Raw genomic sequence first — 18,361 nt, 5'->3', positions numbered from 1 at the left:
GTTAGTAATGAAGGTGAAGAGGGGGAAAAGGAAGTTAGTCATGCTTCTTTGCTTTGCTGCAACATGATGGAGAAGAAGACCTTCTCAGTCCATTGATTTTCCTTTGTGAATAGGTTAGCACACATTTAATTGTAAGGAATGACACTTCAGCAACCCCATCTGCCTACCCATCTACTTGCCTAGCATTTTTTGTTTCTTCTTGGAGGGTGCACTTAGACTTGCGGACCCTTATTTTCCTTTTCTTTTCTCTTGGCTTTTTCTTTTGATTTTCTATCTAGAACTACCCTTATTGCTTCCAAGGTCCCAGATTAAGCAGTTGGGAACCTTAATTCTCTACCTAAGCTACTGGTCTGCCAAGGTTAAACAGTTTGGACAGACTTCTTTCTCTATTCTACAACAGAAAATTGAAACATGGCATGATCCAGATTAGGCTGTTGGACCATCCATCAAAATTGAGTCCACATCAAGCTATATACACACATTGTCTTCTCTTGGATATATGGGATCTTTGCATCATCAAAGCAGACCATATTTGGAACTTTCTTTGCCAATCATGAAATATGAAACCTATTGGTATAGGTAGCTAACAGTGGCTCCACATGGGGATGGTTTTTCCATTTGAAAGACCAAGAACAACAGGTCAGAATGCCTTGGCCCTTGACTGCTTTTACCAAAACTTGAAGTATGTTGCTTTGAAATGCCAAAATTGTGCTCTTCCCATCTTGGTAAATCTCTGAACTTATTTGCCTTTTGCTTATACCTTATAAAACTTGAGAACTACATTTTTACATATTTTAAAGAAAGGAATATATACACCTAGATATGTACAAGGGAAACACAGCTGCACTTATGGATAGTAGTCAAAATAGTGCTTCAACATCCTACCATTTACAGGACCTTCATCCAAATTAGCTTCATCAAGACTTTTAAGGAAATAAGTGTTGTTTCCTTGTACTGCTTGGACAGCAAATGGTCCTCTCCAAAAGGAATCAAATTTTCCATGTTTTCCTTTATCTTCTCTTCTTGAATCCCACTTGAGGACTTTGTCACCAATGTTGAAATCTTCTGCCTTGGTCCTTCTATCAAAAGCTTTCTTTAATTTTTCTTGTAAAACTTGAACTCTGCTGAAAACTTGGTCTCTAGTTTGCTGTAAACATATTATTTGATTGATCCTTCTTTGCATATCATTTGGCTCAGCTTGACTTTCTTGAAGTAGTTTCATCACCGGGACCCCTAGTGATGAAGGAAATTTGGCTTCTAATCCATAGACTAACTCATATGGGCTGATCCCAATTGATCTTTTGGTTGTTAGTCTATCTGCCCATAAGGCATTGACCAGCTTCTTATGCCAATTCTTCTTATTTTCTTCCAGCACCTTCTTTATGATGTTTACAAGGCTTTTATTTGATGATTCAGCAAGGCCATTTCCTTGGGGATAATATGCAGTAGAATGGCCCAAGGTTATGTGAAATTTGTGGCAGAAATTCACCATCTTCTTTGATCTGAAGGCAACAGCATTGTCTGTTATTATCTTATCAGGACAACCAAATCTGGACAGGATATTGGTCTCAAGGAACTGAATGTTAGTGGAATCATTAGCTTGTCTGTATGGAACAGCTTCAATCCATTTGGTAAAGTAGTCTGTAGCTGTTAGAATCCATCTATGTTGGCCTGAAGATGAGGGATGAATTTCCCCAATGAAATCCAAGCCCCATTGTTGAAAAGGTCTCTCTGTTGCAACAGGCCTCAAAGGCAGTGGCAATAATTTTCTCTTTCCCTCAAACACTTGGCATTTATGACATGAAGTGGTGAATCTTTTGACATCAGCAAAAATAGTGGGCCAATAGTAACCAGCCCTCAGTATTTTATCCACAGTGGACTTCCAATACAAGTGCCCACCACAGTCACCTGCATGAAACTCTTTGGTGACATTGTTAGTCTCATTCTCAATCAAGCAGTTTAATAGTATACCCTCATGGTTTTTCCAAAGCAAATTGCCATCCATAACACAAAATTTTGAAGCTTTCATTTTTAGGAATCTACACTTAGTTCTGGACAATCCTGGTGGAGCACACAGGTTTTGTAACATGTAACAGATATCAGAATACCAAGGGGATTGTTCAAAGGCTACATTGATCTTTAGAGTCGCCAGCTCCGGTTCATTGTCCAGCTGGTTTATGTCTAAGGCTTGGAAGTTTGCTTCTGTCATTAGTTTGGCCAAACCTTGCCCTTTTATTAGTTTTGTTGGTTTTATCTCAATATCAAATTCCAAGATGTTGGCAATCCATTTTCCTCTTCTGCCCTCTAAATTTTTTTGAGTGAGTATGTCTTTTACAATAGGACTTGGTACATAAGCTATAACATGGGAGTAAAGGATGTAAATCCTAAAGTATTTAATGGCCTTGACCAAAGCATAGGCTTATTTCTCCATGATTTGATATTTCAGAGGTGCATCTCTAAGAGCTCTACTAAAGAAAGCAATGGGTTTCTCATTTCCTTGGTCATCTTTCTGTAACAAAACTGCAGCAATAGTATGCTGGGAGGCAAAAGAAAAAATGATAAATTCCCTGTCAAATTGAGGATTTGTTAAGACTGGGGTTTGGGTAAGGGCCAATTTTATGCCTTCAAAGGCTTGATTTGCTTCTACTATCCATTTCACTTTTGAATCCTTTTTTAGCATGTTGTTCAATAATCTGATCAACTCGGCCAGATTTGGGATAAATCTCCTCAGGAAGTTGATTTTACCCAAAAAGGCTTGTAATTCCTTTACATTTCTTAGATGAGGCATTTGTAAGATAGCCTGTATCCTATCCGGGTCTATTCTTATGCCATCCTTTGAAATGATATGTCCTAACAACTTACCTTCTTCCAAACCAAATAGAGATTTCTTGGGATTTAAGGAAATTCCATATTTCCTACATGTTAAGAAGATCTGCCTCAAGTGTTTCAAGTGTTCATGGTCAGATTTAGAGAAAGGTGTGAGGTCATCCAAATAAATGACAAGAAAGTCATGAATCTCCTTGGCAAAAGCAATATCCATTGCTCTTTGAAATGTAGCCCCTGCATTTTTCAATCCAAAAGGCATTTTCACATATTTGAAAGTTCCCCATGGGGTTGTAAATGCTGTTTTGTCTTGGTCATCAGGGTGCACTAGGATCTGATTAAAGCCTGAGAATCCATCTAGCAATGAAATCCTTGATGCTCCTACCACTCTTTGGAGAATGTGATCCATCTTAGGTAAAGGATAGTTGTCCTTGAGGGACACTTGGTTTAGATTTCTAAGATCAACACAAAGTCTTATTTCACCAGTTTTCTTCCTTGTGGGCACCAAATTTGAGATCCACTTAGAAAACCTGATTGGTGCTATGATACCGGCTTTAAACATTTTTTGCACCTCTTTCTCAATTGCAGGGAGAAGCACAGGGTTTATTCTTCTCAATTTTTGCTTAAATGGCTTTTGATTTGGCTTGAGAGGGATTGTGTGTTGGATAACAGAGGTGTCATAGGATTTCAAATCCTCATAACTCCATGCAAAGACATCTTGGAACTCTTTGAAGAGGTCAATGTATTTGGGCTTCTAATCAGGAGGTAGGGATGCAGACAATTTTATTATCTTGGGTTTCTCAATGGTTCCAATGTTGCATTCTTCAATGGCAGAGTTAATGGGCTGCATTTTTGGTTTTCTAGGGACATCATTTGAATAAAAAATATCCTCTAGTGGAGTTAGGCCTGTTGGAAGAAAATTGTCCTTCAATTGTATCACTTCAACCTCAGCATCAGCCACTTCTTCACAACTGATTTGTTGAATTTCTTGTATGTTGTCTTTGTTGAAAATTGTTGGATGTAGGATTTGATTAGCTATTTTAAGTGATATTGGCTTACGGTTCTGTTGATCAAGTATTTGTGATTGACTTGCTCTTTCAAGTATTTGTGATTGACTTGCTCTTTCAGTGTCAATGTTTAGTCCTGAAAATTCTTGCTGTAAAGTCAAGAAATTGTTTATTTGTGTATCATCATCAAACACTTGCCAGTCCTTGACATTGTTTGGGACAGAAGGTCTGTGTTTTACCTCAGCTGTAAAGCAATGGTGGGGCTCAAAGGGTAGCTTGCAGGTACTTGCAAATGTAGCCAAACTATGGGCATGCAGGTTATGGGTTCTAGGAATTTTGGTAATTTGAAATTCAGTGAAGGACTTTAGTAGTTCAGCAGCAGCAGACCTATAAGATCTCAACCTTTTGTCGTTAGTGACAAAATTTCCTTTTACTTGCCGAATAACTAAGTATGAATCTCCCAGAATTGAAACTTTTATGGCTTGTAAGGATTTTACTAGCTTTAGGCCTAGTAAGAGAGCTTCATATTCTGCCATATTGTTGGTGCACCTGAAGTTTAATCTATAAGCTCGGCCTTCTGCATGACTGTTTTGTTTATTATGTATCCAAACCCCTGCTCCTGCCCCTAATTTGTTGACTGATCCGTCAAATTCAAGGAACCATAGGATCTCTTGTTCTAGGGAAGATTTAATGACTTCTTTGTAAGCTGGGATTGTAAGTTGCAGATCTGGTTTTTCATTTGGTTTGTTCTTTAGGATAGTGTCATCACTTGATTGGATCAGCTTGATTTCTAGAGCAGCAGCCTTGTTTAATGATTGCTCAAGCAGTATTTCTTGAACAACAATTTCTTCATTTACATGCTGATCTTGTTTGAGTGTGTGGGTTTCCTCATCACTTGTGGGATTTGTTTTGTCATTGAAGAGAATATAGGAGTCAATGTTAGAATGAACAGCATATATGGGAAAATTTTGGGGCTTTTCTTCACTGCTGACCATGTATTTCATTAGTGTTTCTCTGTATAGTCTCTTTGGTTGCCCAAAAACAGAGATGGTGGCGTATGACATGTCCAGTTGTAGGGAACCTTGAAGTTTAGCCCCCCATGACCTTGATAACAGCATCCCATATTTGGGTGGGATATCAGCAACTACCACATCCATTAGAATTGTTTTATTTGGGTACTGAACAAGGGACACACATAGATCTTCTATGAGACCTAAGCACTTGACTTGGCTGGAGTCAAAGGAGAATAGGTCCTTATATGGTCTTATAATATCTAGATTCAATCTTTCCATGACTGCTTTTGGCATGAGGTTGTGAGAGGCCCCTGAGTCAAACATTGCATTGTGTAATATCTTATCATGAACATGTAAACTAACATAAAAAGGTAAGATCCCTGTGACTACTGTTTTTCCATCAACTTCTGGACCGAACAACAATTCTGGGGTATCATCCAACACATTGACATCATCTTTGTTGTTAGTAAGTTGAAGGGACTTCTTGATTTGTTGTTTATAAATGTCATGCTTGGCTAGTTCTGAAAGAGGAATAGCTACCTTCAATTTACCAATTTCAGTTTCTAGGTCAAAGGGTTTTTCAGATTGGGTCCTTTGGTTGTGGATGACAGTTCTTTCATTGTTCACTAACTCTTCTTCTTGATTCTTATGTTGATCTTGAGGCTTGTCCTTCTTCCTCATCTCTTGAGGAGTGACACTTGGGTTAGGGTGCAAGGATGATGTAGCCATGGGCTGCTGTTTTGAAGAAAATGGTTCAGTGACCTCTTCAATGGTTACTTCGTTTGCTAGTGATTCCGTTGTGTCATTTGGCTCTGTGACTATGGCTCTTTTGGGTTGTTGTTTATCCTTTATCTTTTCAGGTTGCGTTACACTTACAGTTCTACTCCTTAACTTGTATTGTTTATGGACTTCATAAACAGCTGTGTCATAGCCTTGTTTAAAGTCAAATGACTCACCTGATTTGGTTTGGAACAGCTTGATTTAATCATCCTCATGATCTTCTTGTGTTAAAAAGACTTGACTTTCACCATCCAAACCCATTAAATTAATGTGGGGATATTCATTGGGTTCACTTGATGTGGAAGTCTCAGCATACTTCTCTTGGAAAAGGGGTCTTATGTCTGGGTCAGAACTGGCCTTGCCAACGTTTGGATTCTGAGTTCTCCTAAAATTTGGATTCCTAGGAGGGTTGTTTTGTGGTGCTTCCCATGATGACTTTCTCTCAACTGATTCCACTCTATCACCCAATCTCTTCATACCAGTGAGTATTGCATCCAGTTTTTGATCAAAGGCTGAGGGTTCTTCTTTGATGGTGGTTCTCTTTTCCAACCTTGCTCTATTTCTTTTAGCAATCAGGTTAGCTTCCACTGTGACAGCAACCTTTTGGGCATCTGCAAGGGTTTCAGGAGCTCTCTCCTTCAACTGATAGGCCATATCAGGGTCAAAACCATCAGGAAATTTGTACAAGGCCAAATCAGGAGGAGGTCTTAAATTTTGTGGGATTGCGTTATATACATTGTTGAATCTTGCACAATACTCCAGAACGGTCTCTTGAGGACCTCGTTTGATAGTATCATACTCACCAAGTATGTGCAAGGGATCTTTCTTCTTCTCCCATCTGTTAGTAAAGGCTTGATAAAGCTCACCAGGAGTAGTAATGGAATTTCCATTCAGGGATCTAAACCAAGTTCTTACATCCCCAGTCAGACTTTGAACAAACATCCTCATTCTCACACTGTCATCATCTATTTCATAGGTCTCAAAATGATCTTGCATCCTTTTGGCATGCTGAATAGCTGTGAAGGGGCCAGTGGAGTCAAAATATGAGATCTTGGATTGGTAGTCTTGGGGTAGAGCTGCAGCATTAGCAGGTAACTACAAGGGTGCATACCTATTGGCCATATTTGTAGGATTTATAGGGTTGACAGGGATAACTGGGATAGCATGAATGACTGGTATAACAGGGGTAGTGGGAAAGGTGGAAACTAGAGTGTTGGTCAAGGGAATATGTGCAGCGGACGAAGGTGTGAAAGGAGGGCTTTGAGATGTAGATGGTGAATTGGGGGAAACAGGGGTAGACCGAAATAGAACCTTGATAGGAGTTGGAACTGGTTCAGCGTGAGATGTCTCAGGACTCAAATCAGTATGATTTTCCTGCTTTTGCTGCTTCCTAACGATTTTGGGGATTGTATTAGGATTTTCAAAAACAGCTGGTGGATTTGGGTCAGGATTTGACCTAGTGTGTCTGGTTTCCCTTTTAGGAGCCAGCTTCTGAACTTGTTTTTGTTATTTTAGGGAATTTTAGAACTGTTTCAAGGGACCGCTCAAGTTTTTAGAACCACTGTCTATGAACAGACAACAGTTGAAAAATAAGATGTCCCCAGTGGAGTCACTAATTATGTTAACACCCAGGTTGTTCCCTTTGACTCCCAAGGGAACACGGCCGGGGTAACCACTAACCAATCTTTGGATTATAGCTCCTAGCCAAACTGTAATCAGAGAGGGCTCTCTCTTTATGATTTGTCTCTGTTCTGATAGTATTTTAGACTAGCTATGATGTTCAGGGTTTTGGTTTTATGTTTTGGTTGAGTGATGTCTTCTGTACCTAAGGTGGAAACCTTCAGATAATTCTAGTCCATTGGGCAATGGAGTCTTTGGTTACTAGTCGTTTGAGAGGTAGATTGGGATTGGTGAAACTGTAGGGCCTTTTGAATATCTCATGAAACAAACTTGATATTATAATGATGAAATGTGTTTAACCAGTGAAAAGCAATTAAGAATTTTCCACTAAGTTTGGTTGTGAGAAAGAGATGTATTGTAAAGGAGCAGATTTGAATTCCTAAAACAATAATCACTGTGAAAGATACAGTGTAGAGGTGCAGCAATTAAGAATTACACCTTTATGACCATAACTGAGAGAAACGTTTATAATAGCATAGATTGAATTCAGGGTATTCTATGAATAAATCCTGGAATTAGTCTTTTTCTCTGCCATTAATTGTGAGATCTAGAACATGGATGAGTTATGAGAAAATAATAGAAACAACATAACGAAAGTTTAAGGAAACTTATTGAGCCATGAAAACACGCAGGAATCTTGTAGCACACAGCAATCGCATCACAACCCCTCAGACAACACAGACTTTGGAAATTCCATCGGCCTTTGTATTAAACTCTGAAAATTTACAACAAAAGAACTCTTGAAGAGAAATCAACAACAACCCTTGCAAACTTATGCGAGGGGGAATATATACAAACGCTCATACAAAATATTTGAAGCATTGAGTCATCTAAGAAATGAATACGTTCACCAACTTTTCAAGATAGTACATAAGAAAGTTATTACATCATTAAATACAAAATAAATGCTCTTTATATCTGTCAGGAGATATTTTGACCTTTGGAGGCCACTGAGTCGGTCTGAACGTTCTGCTTTAATGCTGGAAATGTTCCTTTATGGCTGTCATGCTGTAGCTTTTCGGCCCTGTTACCTGTTAGCTGTCAATCTTGCTTTGTTGGCCGAATGTGATCTGCTGAGTTGGCTCAGCCTCTTCCCTTTCCATGCATGCTGATTTTACTAAGTTTTCATGTGCATGACCACTTATGAATTTGAACAAAAAAACTTGATTTACAGGCTCTGGCTTACAATATCAGCTGTATCATTTTGGTCCAGTATTCCTGTGTGGGCAATTGATGTCTCAGAATTGCCTCTAAAGTCTCATCTGCCTCTGTGTATTTATAGAAGTTTGGAGGCACTTCAAACAGATGTTTAATTTCATTCATTATAAAGAATAAATTCTCTACCCTGTTGTAGAGACTTTGTCCTGTAGCTGGCCCTGTTTCCTCTGAGGTGCTGGGCCTTTCAGTGATCTGATTTGTGGCAAATGTGTTGACCCTCTTGGCATACTGCTCATGTGTAAGTAGCCTTCCTGCGCTGTTTAGTAAGCCAGGGAGACCTCTATTTTGCAATGCCACAAATTTGTCCATGAATCTATTGACCTCGGTCTGCATATCCTGGGTCCTTCTCTCTAGTGTCTGCACTAGGCTTCTTAGTGTTAGGACCCTCTTTATCAACAAAATAGTCTCAGTCCTATTGGAGATTCCCATATTTGCTAACTGAGCACTTGTTCTATTATTAAGCACATTGATCATCCTGTTGGCAACTTCAGGCATATTGCCTAGAGAGACCCTTGATCTCTGGATTTCTCTGTGTGCTTTTCCTATGAGCTCTATTTGCTCATGAATTGTCTCAATGTATTGCCATTGATCAGTTACGGATTGGCCAATGTTGGCCCATAGGACTGTCTTGAGCTCAGCTGTCACTTTATCAAGTGTGAGCTCCTTCTCCAGCTCTTTTATCTTATCCTTAAGGGCCTTTATCTCCCTGCCCTTTTCTGCTACAGTCTGCTTGGATTTGTCATATCTTTCATTCAACTTAACCAAATTTTCCCTGGCCTCTTTTAATTCTGCCATTTGGGCTTCCAGGGCTTGGATTTCATTCTTGAGCTTCTGCATATCCAGGCTTGGAGCCTGCTCCGTTGTTGGCGTTGGTGCTAATGTAGAAGGTGCTGCCTGGTCTATTTGCTGAGTGGGAGGAGCAGTAGTTTGAGGAGGCTCCTCAAGATTAATTATTTCTGGAGGAGGCTGAGATGTTTGACCCCCTTCCTTTTGCTATAATGCTGCTTCCAATGCTGCTTGTGCAGCCTCTAATTCTCCCAATTTTTCTTGTGTTTGAATCAGCTGTTTGTATAAAGACACCAGCAAATCTGTGGCATCTTGATCATGTCTCAGCTAGGCAACTTCATCTGTTTGAGGGTGAATTGTTGCTGGGATTTTGATCTTTCTCCTTAAAGCTGCCATGTCTGCATCCCTTAACTTCAATATTTCTTGTATGCCCTTGATGTCCTTGGGATCATGCCCAATCTCTATGATTATATCTTCTAAGGACCTGATTCTGTTATCTTTTGCTTGAGAGGACGCTCTCTCCAACTCAAGTTGGGCAGCTGTATTATTTAGGCCATTTTCTAGCCTATAATTATCCAATGTCTTGTCTGCCAAGGAGGCATACACCATCTCACCCGTTTGCTTATGCAATTTGATTTTGTCCATTGGGTGGATGTCCTTGGCAAGGACCTCAAGATTGGTCCTGAAGTAGTCTGAAGGGGACTAAGGCTGCAACGCAGTTGGCATCAAGTGACTCATGATCATTTTTCCTTCATTAACATCATATGCATACATGAGTCTTTGCTGGTTGGTGGGAGCCATTTTCAACAAATGATTATATAGCTGTATTTTTATGGGCTCATTCCTCTTCTTTATGTCAATGAACTACTGCTTGATTCCCAGTTCACCTTCTTTCTGCTGGCTTGAGGAGCTGACTTCTCCTCCCACTATCTTCTCTTGTTCCTGCTGGAAGGAACTTGCAGAGGCCTCCATGCTTGGTGGGCCCATGCCCAAAGATTGCCCAATAGGCATTTCTTCCTCAGAGAGGGGATTTATTCTATGCCTTTTCTCCCCATGACTTATTGATGTGGTTAGGGGAGTCTCTCTGTCCCTCTTTCTGCTTATGTCTTCTTTTTGTGGGGTTTGGAGGACTGAGGCCTCCACTGTCGTTTCTGGCCTAGGAGGCAATGTGTCCTGAGCCTGCTGCTCAGTGGAAATTGGGGCTTCAGGGGACTTTTCTTGCTGCAATAGCTGCTCTTTCTCTTGCTGCCCCTCTTGTTGCTGTTGTACCTGTTGCTGCTGCACCTCCTCATGAGGTGGCTCTTCGGTTTCCATCTCTTTTTCCTTGCCTTTGCTAGAAGTCTGCCCAGTAGCTTTAACTGCTTGCTGATTTGCTGTGGAGGAAGAGGCAGCTGCTCCCACTTGAGTGCTTGGAAGAGTAAACACCTGTGAACAAAGCTCAAGGTCAGCCATCTTCCTCAGATTTCTTACTGCTCTTTCATTTAACTCTTCTTGTGTGACAGCTTCCTCTAAGGTTCCTCTCCTCCATTTTACTTGATTTGCATATTTTTCTATGTGAGGAATCCTTACATGATCATAACCGGACAACTTATACTTGACCCTTCTTAAAGTTATGAAGTGATTGGGGTCATAAGGTTTCCAAAGGAAACTGGTCTTAAGGCCAAGGGATTCAAGCATTCTGTCTGCTTCTCGCAAAACTTCCTCCCTCTGGTTATAGATAAAGTGGCCTAATTGGTTCCTGACCTTGAGTTGTGCTTTCTTACCTTTGCCTGAAAAATGTAGCACATCAGCATTCCCAAACTGCCCGAAATATTCAAGGGCAAACAATCTCATGGGTACATCTTTGGGCAATCGGTATGGGAGCAATTCACACCCATATATCCTGATGACTGTGTGGTTCTGGTAGAAGTACCAGTCCCCAATGCTGTATGACTTAGATAACTGAAGAATTCTTTGCATGTCATCATTCAGTCTTGGAGGAGGTGAGCTCATAAGCAGGGACATGGCTGCATGTATGAAAAGGTCAATGAATTCACAATAAGTGTATGGAGAATTAGACAGGCAGTGGAAAGCAGAGGACCAATAAACCACTGACCTTAGGTTTCCTTGTGCATCCACTCTTTTCATAGCAAAATGAAATTTCTCATGTTGATAGTACAAAATCAAATGGTAGATGTAGGAGGTGTATCTGAACACCCTTTCTCTTGCCAAGTTCATCAATTGCTGATGTATTTTGTCTGATATGTAGGTGGCATAGTCATAGCAGGTTGGAGACTTGCCAGGGGCAAACATAAGCATCATTACCAGCATAGTTTCATCAACAAACTCAATTGAATTGTACCCCAGAATGGGACTGATCATATCTACTAGGTCTCTGCCCAGTTGATTGAGGTATACATGGGAGATAGGAGGGTACATCACAGTATCAGAGTCAATGTATAGTTGATTTAGCTTGGTGACCTGAGCATCTGTCAACTTGGCTCCTTGCTTAATCAGATCAATTAGTGACAAAGGAACCAATTTCTTCTGAGTTCTGAATTGCAGCATCTCTCTGATGGCTTCAGGGGTGACATAGAAAACAATTGAGCCTGAAGGATCAATCACAGCTCTCTAAGTGGCATCATAACAGTCAGCACATAGGTGGATTAGCTCAGGAAACTGGTTGACCTGTGGGAGCTTGAAGATAGGGAGAAAAGAGTCCCAAATACCTAATACATCTGTTCCAGCTTCATGTTTAATCCTCAACTCATTCAGCAAATGAATGTGGTAGTTGTTGTGCATCAACATTTCTTCAGATATCTGATAATCCAGGTCTGCTAGAGGCTGCCACTCCAATTCTCTCTGAGGGGCATTCAATGGAGCAACATTCAAAGCCACCGGGGCTACTGGTGGATCCATGGTTACTTTAAGGATTTCTGTTGTTTATAGACTGGTTTTACTATGCAGAGCAACACAAAGAGTTTACATTGACAGAGAAATGTGAATTACTCAAGGACAGAGGATATATGACCAATTGCAGCAATTGAAATACTGCTTAATGCATGGATAAGACCAATGTCTAACCTTAATCTCTCTTTTACAGCGAATTGGTACGGTTTGGGTTACCAGTTCGCGATTGCGCGAACAGAATGCAGTTTTTTGGCCAAAGCTCGGGCGAACAAGGCTCAGTTGGTAATCTTCGACCTTACAGGTGCAAATGGGGACCAGGCACAGGGGATTTGCCGGTGAATTATAAGTTTCTCAGTGTTTTAAGCTTTTTATGGTAAATCACAGACAAACCAGGCGCAGGAGGGATTCACAAGGATAAATACCTGGTATATAGCAAGCAATGGTCACGAGTGCGAGTGGAAATGGCGCGCCGGTGATCTCCAGGCTGAGTTCAGCAGGTTGGTGCGCTGTTTGAACGTAAAAAAGCATGCAGAGAAAGAAACGGCGTTTTTGGCAAAAGTGCGAAAAACGCAGAAATTTGGCCAAAATATGGATTTTTCGGAACATTGGCGCTTTTCTTGGATGACGTCAGCATGACATCATCATGTGGGGTCAAGGTTGGATGACGTCAGCATGACGTCATCGGGTGACATGGCGGCATAAGAGAGGTCCACGGGGATGGTGAGGTGGCAGACAGATGGAGCAAATGGCGGACGGGGTGCTGACACGGCAATGACGCTGGCAATGACGTTGGCAGGCGGGTTCACCGAAACCGGAAGTGGTTAGCGGTTTCATATCGCACCGCCCTCCATACGGAAGCGGAAATGTCAGAGGTACCTCTGATACGATGTGGGGGTGACGCGTGGCATAGGCCTGACGTCACCCTCTGACAGATATCGGAAGGTATCTTTCGGACTTCGGGGCTGGTCCGATATGCACGAGAGCCGTCGGATGAAAAGGGCCTGATCCGACGGTCGACGGATCGTTGAGGTGGCCGGACGATATGTACGTGGGCGGGGTTAAAATAATATTTCTTTTGGGATTTTCACCCGACGGAAACGTTTGGAATATGGCGGATTTTCATGGTTTTTCAATGTATTTTTTAAAAAAAAATGCGGATAGCGCTAAAACTTTGGGTAAATGGAAAAAGTGGGTTTTTATGCGCATTTTGCAAATGAAGCGAGCTAGGGGTACAAAGGGTTTATCACAAGGTTTCTTTAGCAAATGAAGGGTTTAATGGGTCAAATGGCTTCAGAAGGGGAAAAGGGGCAAGGTTTAGGGTTCTTAAACTGACCAGATGCCAATTTAATCCCCAACAGTGAACATATGGCTATAATGCCAAGGAGAGGGATATTTATACAATGCTTGGGGTTTATACACCATAGTGTTATAATAGTAGGGAAAGGGTAACATAGGGGATTTAGATAATAGAAGTTAGGGGTTAATATGGATGGAAAAGGTGAATGAGGAGTGATATCACTAAGTTTATTTGAAAATCACTTAGTTTAGGGAGTAGATCAAAATGAAAACAATTTTAGACAAGAAATGTGGCTTTTAAAGGAATAAGAACCACCATAAAACCTCAAATTCTTCCATGAACACAACTGATGAAGGGATGTTAGTAATGAAGGTGAAAAGGGGGAAAAGGAAGTTAGTCATGCTTCTTTGCTTTGCTGCAACATGATGGAGAAGAAGACCTTCTCAGTCCATTGATTTTCCTTTGTGAATAGGTTAGCACACATTTAATTGTAAGGAATGACACTTCAGCAACCCCATCTGCCTACCCATCTACTTGCCTATCATTTTTTGTTTCTTCTTGGAGGGTGCACTTAGACTTGCAGACCCTTATTTGCCTTTTCTTTTCTCTTGGCTTTTTCTTTTGATTTTCTATCTAGAACTACCCTTATTGCTTCCAAGGTCCCAGATTAAGCAGTTGGGAACCTTAATTATCTACCTAAGCTACTGGTCTGCCAAGATTAAACAGTTTGGACAGACTTCTTTCTATATTCTACAGCAGAAAATTGAAACATGGCATGATCCAGATTAGGCTGTTGGACCATCCATCAAAATTGAGTCCACATCAAGCTATATACACACATTGTCTTTTCTTGGAAATATGGGATCTTTGCATCATCAAAGCAGACCATATTTGGAACTTTCTTTGCCAATCATGAAATATGAAACCTATTGGTATAGGTAGCTAACACCACAAACAAGCACTATATTTAACTAACTAAATCTACATGCACACCATATGTAAATACTGAAGTTAACTAACTAAATCTAAGTGCACATCACATGTAAGCACTCGGGTTAACTAACTAAATCCAAGTGCACATTACATGCAAGAAGTAGAGTTAAGTTGAAGCTACCTAAGGCTAAGTAGGTGCATGTACATCAACCATGAAAATTTCTAATATTGATAATATCCCTAAAGAGGGAGATTGTTTTCATTGCTTAAAATGTCGATAGGTTCGATTATTGATTTTAACATTCTTATCATTATAATTTATAATGTGTGTTTTACGAATTTAATGTGCTATTTGTCAATTAAAATTTTACTACAATGCACAATGAAAACAATAAAAGGAATCTCTAAATCAGAAAGGCTATAATTAGGAAATAATGAGGACTAAAATGCAAAGTATAACTAATATGATGTGTGAGATTACAACTGAAATAACTTCTCATTTGAGACAAAAGAAAAAAGTTTGTAGTTACATGTACATCATAGTTAGGCGCATGTACATCAACCATGAAAATTTCTAATATTGATAATATCCCTAAAGAGGGAGATTGTTTTCATTGCTTACAATGTCGATAGGGTCGATTATTGATTTTAACATTCTTATCATTATAATTTATAATGTGTGTTTTACGAATTTTATGTGCTATTTTTCAATTAAAATTTTACTACATTGCACAATGAACACAATAAAAGGAATCTCTAAATCAGAAAGTCTATAGTTAGGTAATAATGAAGACTGGAATGCAAAGTATAACTAATATGATGTGTGAGATTATGACTGAAATAACTTCTCATTCGAGACAAAAGAGAAAAGTTTGTAGTTACAATCAACCAATTTTGTGTACAGTGACACAAAGACAGAGATGCATACTATGTAGTAAGAATCATAGAGTGTTAAGAGTCAGTTTAATGTGCAGTAAAAAAAAAAAGAAGTGTCACACGAATGAAAATAAAAATTATGGTTTTAGAATAAATCACACAAGGAAATATACTTGGATTATATTTTCTTGAATACTAGATACAATCAACTTATTTTACTAAATTACTTAGGAACTTGAAGCAATTTGGTCTAGGTTTGGTAAAAAATGGGATTTCTTAGTGAATTGGAATAAATACCTGGTTTTGGTTTCTGAGCTCAGTAATGGCGACTGCACACATTTTTTGTAGGAAGCACACAGGTCTGCAAGGTGGTCTAGAGTTCAGCAGGTTCGATAAGTTGGCGGTTGGTAGCAGGTTGATGGTTGCACATACTCTACACTTGCATGGAGGTCAAAACTTTATTTTTTCACAATAAAATGAAAAACTATAAGTCTTTTGGTTTTATTCATAAAGTCAATGAGTTCGGTGGGTACACCAGGAAAGGGACAATTGGCGCCAACGGGGATGTGACATTTTGGCATGTAGCGGAGGTGGTAAGCGGAATCCATTCCACCATTTTTGGGATAAATTGGTTTTAGGCAGAGGACACTCGATGCCATTCATTGGGCGCCACGTAGCAGTGGAATCAATAGTCAAACCATTCACATCAGGCGGGTAAAGGTCGGCCTTCAGAGCTCGCCTGATATGAGCATCGACTGTTGGATCTGAAGGGGTCAGATCGCACGGTGATCAGGTGATGATTTAATGTGAGGTTTAGTGCAAGGGACTGACAGGGTTTTAATTAGTGGAAGGACTATTTAATTGCGAATTAGGGAGGCTTAATGATGTTAGGAGTGATTTGATTAGTGGGGAAAGATTATTAATTAATCACTGCATGATTAATTAATTTCTTTAGATGGCCGAGGGTCATGGTTATTAATTAGTCACTGATTGACTTAAATAATCTCTTTAATTAATTTAAGGCTTCTATTTCAAACCTTGTGGTGGGATATTTTTTTTTTCTACATAATACTATTTCTTTTAACAAAGTAAAGGTAAATTTACAGCATGATTGGAGTCAAGAACTCTGCACTGGTAGGAGGCAGAACTATCCAAAAAAACATGTGTAAAAACTATTTATTTTTAGGACCCATGCAGGGGACCGAGCTGAGATACATATGACAGTGAAAAATTACCCAAAAAACTAAGAAACACCAGAGAACCCAAAAACTATTTGCCTTACAATCATGCCCAGTGGTGAAGGGCGCACTGCAAGAAGAAGAGGCTTGGGTGGACGAGCTAGTCATCAGGAGGCTCTTCTATGATACGACACCAACCAATATCTGGCAAATCCCCTGCTTGTGCTGCGTTCTGAACAGAGGGACCCGGGTCAACCATCATCACATCCTGAGCTCTGCATGTCTGTTCATTTGCTGCCTGCCAAGGAGCATTTTCGACATTCAACTGGAGGGAAGAAGAAGGAGCCGAGATTGCCCCCGAGCCCCCAGGCTGAGTACTTGTATCTTCGGCTTGGCTTTCTTCATGAAATACCACCGTGAAATAAGCAGTAATCCTGGGTCTATTCAGAGCGCTATCAAAGGTGAAGATGGCAGAACCAGAAGTGGGGACAGGCCCGTGGCGGGAACTGGTGGCGCGGGATCTCCCTCTCCTGCTTCGGGTTAAAGGGCGACGTCCAGCTGACAATTCACTGGATGACGAACTGGTTGGTGCTCGCCTCGGCTGGCCTCTACGGCAGCCCATCCTTGGTCGCAAACGAGGCATCTGGAATATTGCAACCGCAGAGGTCCAGGAATGCGGCACAACAGCACTAACCGGCGGGTGGCAGCAGCTTTGCCTTCTGATCGAACAGCCTTTGCTGAGCTTAACCCCGTCCTCCAGGAGAGCCAAACTTAGCTCAGAGAAATCCCTGCCTATACCCGAAACCAGCGACCAGAAAAGGAGATGAATCACTGAGATATGGAAATGAAAGCTACAGCACAGAACGCCGAGAAGAAACGCGAAGAGGAACAGAATTTGCTTCGCCAAGAGGGCCGAGCCAAGCGACAGAGGAACCCGAATCCCCTCAGGCGACCTGAAGTTCGAAGTGAGACTGGAGGCAAGAGAGAAGAGCAAATAAAATAGTAATGTTTCCGCCTCCCCAGGACCTCCCTGGACTTATCATTCTTTGTCATGCCTCGAGAGGCTCCTCCCATTACTTCCGCATTGATGGATCTCACCTTCTATTGTAGGCTGGTGCGTGCAGAGGTAGAGACCATAACTCTGAACCTGATGTGTGAGCCGAACCGTCTAGATTGAAGTCCTATATGTCGATCTTCGCACTCATGCCATGTGCTAGATGCCATACCATTTTTTAACTTCTTGTACTGATCGGGCAGGTGGCGATCTGCCTCGCCCCAACCCTGTCCCATCATATTAATGTCCATCACAAGCACCCGCATCCGGGAGGGCAGCATCCTTTTGAACCAGAAGTTTGCATTCCTGTCCATGATCATGATTTTGGATTATGTCTAGAGTCCCTATGATTAGAGTGTGCTCAGATTCCACACCCAAGTTGGCCAGAAGGTCCGCGACCTTGTTTCCTTCCCTCTTAACATGATTGAAGAAGATGGCTCGATTATTGTGAAGCCATTGTTCTATGGCCTCCAATCTAGCTTCAAGTCTCCAGCTATTGGCAACTTTTCTAGCATGAGTCCCATTAAGGAGTTGTTTAGCCATGTTGATGAGGATTAGGGAGTCACCTTCGATTTCCAGGGGATGAAAGTTGTGTTTCCTGGAAAGGAGGAGTCCTTGCCATAGTCCCTCCAATTCAGCCGAGTTGTTGGTATCCCATCCTATGTTGCCAAAGTAAATAAGTAGGGGCGAGCCTTCATGATTTCTAAAAATTCCTCCGTATCCAGCTTTTCCATGGTTGCCCTTTGATGCTCCATCAAAGTTGAGCTTGAAAGTGTGCTTTGGAGGGGAAATACAAGATTCCTTCTTTGTGTTGATGCTTTCTAAGG

The sequence above is a fragment of the Pinus tabuliformis genome, chromosome 3_2 (assembly GCF_031772625.1).
Source record: "Pinus tabuliformis cultivar Carrire ecotype Pingquan chromosome 3_2, CPIR1, whole genome shotgun sequence".
In the NCBI taxonomy this organism is placed as follows: domain Eukaryota; kingdom Viridiplantae; phylum Streptophyta; class Pinopsida; order Pinales; family Pinaceae; genus Pinus; species Pinus tabuliformis.
Note: the sequence above shows the minus strand (reverse complement) of the source record.